Below are 6133 nucleotides of genomic sequence, written 5' to 3' on the forward strand. Positions count from 1 at the left end.
ACAACATCACAAACTATGGTTTAGAAATAATCAACATCTGTCTGTCCGAGTCTCAACAAAATAATCATGTAACAAGTGTTTATAGCAGGTTTATTATGTTGGAGAGGTGTTTTTTCAACTGGCCTACCTTTTCTAATCAGACCATTTCATGGTCATCTCTCGCAACTTAGAACACACTGATTTCCCTCATTCTGATTAACATTTATCTTCGAGTCTTATCCTTTGAGAACCACTACATTTGCCGCTGCATATGTATTTCTTCATCCGAAAAAAACATACAAAGAAAAGTACACCAGCAGTGACATGGGACCATTTCATTAGACTCGTCACACAATCCTTGGCAGACATTTTTTGGTTTAAGTGTTTAAGTTGTTGACACAAACATACCACTCAGCTATCAAAAAAACAAACAAACAAAACACAAACAGATAAAAGGATCAACTTACTGGGCTCAGCTTCAACCTGTCACCTGCTAAATTGACATGTCAAATGCACCTTAGAGGTGCAGGTTGACATGGCTAACCATGACAGCGATGCATCTGAAACAATGTACAGGAGGGTCTCTCCAGGTACGCAGAACAACAAACCCCACTTACTATTTGATTTGCTTGACAGCAAACAAAAAAATGCTGCTCCTGGGGTTTATGGGCCAGCTTTCCAGATAATTCTGTTAATAGCTTACAGTATGCCACCTGGGGACAGAAAACTGGAGCCTTGGAATCCTAATGAGACATCAGGGTTGGCTTTTTGACAGTCAACAGGTATCGCTGTGGTTTTAGTGATTATAGTTAAACTGGGATACACTCATAATGGTGAGTAATCGGTGACTGATTAAAACGGTAGCCAATATTCAGTTGTAGAAAGTAATAAAATACATTTACTGAAGCATTGTGCTTGGGAACAATTTTAGGGTATTTGTACTTTAAATGTTCTACTTCACTACATTTGATTGGGAAATATTGCGCTTTTTACTCCACTACATTTACAGTATCTGACTGCTGTGTCACCATTTACTTTAAATATAAAAAAAGTCATACATAACATACCATTGTCTTAGAAAACATCAATAAAGCATCAAAAATCCGATTATGACATGCATATAAACCTTAAAAAAGAGATCATTCTGCATAATAAGTACATTTACTTTTGATACTTAGTATATTTTGCTGTTGGTACTTCTGTTCTTGTACTTAGTATGCTAATTAGTATGCAGGACTTTTCCTTGTACAGGAGTATTTTTAAATTGTGATATTTAATTCTGTTTAAGTAAAGGATCTAAGTACTTATTCCACCGCTGCCAATATTATTTATAATGGGCTTTATTAATAATTTACTGCACTTTCACTAATTTCTTTACCTAGAAATGTGTTAAATTTTTAGAAATGTGCATATTTTTCATGGATTGAGGTACGATATGCAGCAAAGGTCAAGAATTAAAAACCCTAAGCATCCAAACATATTTAACTACTAGACCCTCTGTTATGTATTTCTAGCTGATATACTATATTAGAATTTCAAATTGGTAATAGATCTGTCTGTAAAGATAATTTAAAATGCAAAGAACCCAGTAGTTTCAGATGGGCAGCTTTGCTCAGTGTAGGGACTCCTCCACTCTGAAAGGAAAGTAATAAGAACGACACAAACAAAGAAAACCCCCACCCCCTCCAAATCCAACTCATTTTTTACTGTATGAAAGTTTCACAAGGTCGTTTGGAGAGTCATGTTAACACAATAACTGAATACAGATTTGTTTCCTTGTTCTACAAGTCACGGAGCCCCGAGTCTTTAAGCGATCATTATTACCATACAAATAGACAGATCTATTTAACAACCCCCTTTTTATCGCATAACACTTATTCTTTAGTGTTGCTCCCTGAAAGGCACTGAAATGCGTCTCTCCTCTTCCTTTTTTTTTTGCAGGGAAATCGTCGCTGGGTTGATAAAGGCTCAGAGCAATAGAAGAAGCAAGGCTGACATCTTCTTAAGAGATGATAGGAGAGCCAAATCAAATAGGATGGAGCAGTCACTCTTTTCACAGATAGGTAGCTCATTTCTGGTGGCTGAGAGTTTGCATCCCTAGTGGCGCTCTGCCTGGGAAAGATAGCTCACTCGGACTCCATTCATTATTTCATTCCCTGCCTCCTCTTTTCACGTCTTAGCTACTTCTCTTTTTTTTAATTGCTTTAATGAGTTGCCTATTTTTCTCAAGTGTTGATGGGAATCTCAGAATTTAGATTTGGAGACAAAATGTTTAATCACAAGCGTTTTTCATTTGTGGAGAGGAGGCAAAAATCAATTATTTCTATTAGACAATGCTGATTGGAAATGAATGGAAGTGGTAGCATTTTGAAACAAAGGCTCCATGGTGGCAAAGATAAGTGTCAGTCTTGCCCCCCTGAGGTACGATATGTGGTTTGGCTTAATAAGCAGTTTGCAAACATTTGCCATTAAATACATGCAAAGGCTTTACCATGCCAACACAAACACTGGAAAATCATTAATGATAACAGAACTCATAAGTCCGTAATTGTATAAGTGAACAATGCAACATCATCACAAAGAGCCAATGTCAAATCTTGCAAACTCTGAAGACATTTTTCGTCTGTGCTGGTATATCTAGATGCCCTTTTATCAGATATTATAATTTAAACTTGAACATCCTTTACTTTTTGATCCATCTCATCAGTTGTAGAGGGTTTCTCTGCACTAAAACTTCCCAGTAAGTTGCAGGAACTTTTCCCATACACTATTTACAGCCAGACTTAATCAATCAAGCACAAGCTCCATATGATATTCAGCCTGGCACTTCCTGAAGAGCACTTTGCTATCATAGCCCTCACATTCCTTTCAAATCTCTTAGAAAATTATTTATAAAAATTAACTTCTCTTGCAAAGGGCTCATTGAAAAGAAGAATTACATGAAAGATAAAACACTTTATCGCCAGTGAAAGACTAGACAATGTACGTTGAGAAATTGGGAAGATGGCAGAAACAATGAATATTAAGTGCCTAAGAATCTAAAGCTGCTGACTAAATTGAAACTGTATATCCTGAGGGGGCAAGGTTTCCAAATTGCTAATTACTGCCTCTGAAAGGGGGCTGTTTCTGATATGTTTGCTTGTGAAAGGCTGCCGCTTAATGAAGAAGTGGCTCAAGGTTTTTTTTTTTAATAGTCCCACTCTCTAGCTTTCAGGGCTCTCTCCGGACTTTCCTCCCAGGCCAGAACAATGGCGGGCCCAGGAGCCCAGCTTCCCCACAGGCCCCGGCGAGAGGAGGCCGGGGGCTGGGTACTGAGGGAGCCGCTCAGCATGCTGAAATATGGAGGCGACAGATAAGGTGGCAGCGGCACAGAGAGGCCCTCTCCCATGGGCCCAAGGGGAAATTTGCAGTTATTAAGAGGAAGATGAGAGAGATTAAATGGCTTTTGTGCTCATTTTCACAGACTTTTATTTTATTTTTTTTTTATTATTTGGGCTGCCTTCATCTGAGAGATGAGAGAGTAAATGGCTTTTTTTTTTTGCTACAATCAGCAACACACTGGCTTTGAGAGACAATTGTTCATTACTGAGAGTTGTCACACATTATAAAACACTATTGTTTTAAAAGTGCAGAGGTAATGGAATTACTGTAATCTACAGCATCACAAATTGAACATGATTTGAGATTTTGTTTAAAGAAATTAACAAAATGGTACATGAAATGGTACCTGTACATATATTAAGATTTTATGAATCTTACCCTGTCTGATTCATTGAAACTCTATCATAGAGGGCACTATATGACATTTTTGAGGTAAATGGTTAATGGACTGCATTTTATCCAAGGTGCTTTACAATGTGCCTCTCATTCACTCATTCTCACTCTTGCATATAGACAACAGCGGAGGAACAGTGCAACGCAATGGCCTAAACTTTTGGAGCAGTTGGAGTTCATTGTCTTGCTCAAGGACACTTCGACATGTAAACTGAAGGAGCTGGGGGCTGAACCGCAAACCACATGATTAGAGGACGACCTGCTCTCCCACCTTTTGAGGTCTTTGTGTGGATTTGATAATGTGTTGCACTGCTTTATAATACAATGAGTAGGGCTGCCCCCTACTAAAGATATTCCTAGTCGACTAGTGGTCCTGAGTATCAGGGCTGAGAAAGAATGTAATAAGTAGCATTCTTAATACTGTGCTACATTACAGAGAAATAAAATACCATAATAATTAGCCTTTAAATTATACATTTTACAAGCGTTAGGAAGCGAGGCAATAGTACTTATTCTGACTGTGTTGGAACAAAAAGCACGGTTTGTTAATTTATTTCATGTTTCAACACAGGATAACATCACACAAGTCTCGTTAAAAACACGGGAATAAATAACTTCCAACTTTAGAAGAACAAAAACTCTCAGACTTATCAACACGATGGATGATGTATAATGTTACTTACAAATGAACTTTCTTCAAACTCGCTCATCCCTGGCTCGACGCCTCTCCTGTCCCTGCCTGAACCCGCCGTTGTCCCAGAATTGTCGGAGTCAGAGTCCTGTTCATAAATCACCTTGGTACTGTTCTCCATGCCATCAAACTGGCCTCTGGAGGCTGTGTTCAGTCCTGGCCCGTGATCAGTGGTAGGCTGCTAGGCCTGGTTGTGTTGCCTGCTCGATGGGCTCCATGGCACGGAGAAGTAGTGCGCCGGAAGTGAATACCGTGATACAAGAGAAAAGGTCTGTGTTGCAACAATCCCTTGATACTTTCGTCCCAGCCCTATACACAAGGTGCAAGTCCCAAATGGATTTTGATGTTGTTTTTCCCCCTTGACTAACTGACCAATGAAAACTTGCTTGACTAAGATTCTTCTCATCAACAACCATCATCATTTAAGTAGACCAAACCAAACGGTTTGGTCTACTACTGGGGGGCAGCCCTCATAGTATTATGGGTGCTTCACCTGACAATATAATGCTGTCCAAAACAACACCATAAACTTGCCTTTAAAAATTACAACAAAAACTGAATGTAAGTTTCACAAAGTTAGATTATATTTATTGAAAAGTATGTGAAGAGGCTTTGAAACCCAATTTACATGTTCATGTTGCGGAATAAAATGTTATGGGTCTGTGATTTCTTCACAATTTCCAATGAAGTGTCCCGGAAATACATATTTACTGTGGTACTAATTAGTCAACAATGCCAACTAGTCAACTAGTTCAGACATTCAGTCATTTTAGTCAGTTTAGTTAGTTGTGTTGAGTATTGGTTGATATTTTTGTGTGGATTTACTTTGAAAGAATTGTTCCATTTATATCAAACGCACAGCAAATATAACTGAATGTTGGGGGGGCTTTGACTTGTGACCCTCGTATTTCTACAATTCTGGCTACAGCCCTGATAGTTTAATACTGTCCATCTACTATTAATATTAGGTCTATACCACAGGGAAATGTACATTTGTTTGAACTACGAGCCCACACCACAATATAGGATCAGCATAATTTTTGTTGGGTATCACAGACACATTATTGGTAAACTGCAGTAAAACAGGATGTTTGAGTTAACACCATTAATTGGTCTGCTTGTTGTAGGAGTGTTATGGCGAACGGTAGTGAAGTTCAGTGTGTTATCTGCAGTACAGCAGGCTGAGTTTTGGTTCTTTATCTGCATGTGCATTGCAGTCGAGTCACAGCGAGGCGGAGACACCGGATTGGCTGGACAGCAGGGCGGAAGTGCGTCTTTGGGTGTCACAGCTGTGCTGAAAACAAAACAAGACAAGCTGCGACTGGTGAGTGCTCAAACACAGTGGACTATTATTACATAACATCATGATAGCTGATATGACTCATATGTGACAGGAGGTTGGACGCTGTTAAACGGTGTTTTGTCGTTGATAGTTAACAGGAGGGAGATGTGTGTGGCTCTTAAGATTGTCCTTGTGATGAGCTCACGTATGAGATGTTGTTATGTAACACAGAGCATGCAGACTGCCTGCCTCTGCTATTGTTTTGCTGCACTCACGTTGTACAGCTTCCCAGTCGCTAGTCATGGAGATGCTGTGGGTGTTTTGTGACTGCTGATCATGTGCAAACGCTCTAGCAAGCTGTAATTTTAACAATCAAACAAGGTGGAGAGTGAAAGTGTCATGCCGTG

This window comes from Micropterus dolomieu, linkage group LG11 (genome assembly GCF_021292245.1).
Source record: "Micropterus dolomieu isolate WLL.071019.BEF.003 ecotype Adirondacks linkage group LG11, ASM2129224v1, whole genome shotgun sequence".
NCBI classification, from domain to species: Eukaryota; Metazoa; Chordata; class Actinopteri; order Centrarchiformes; family Centrarchidae; genus Micropterus; species Micropterus dolomieu.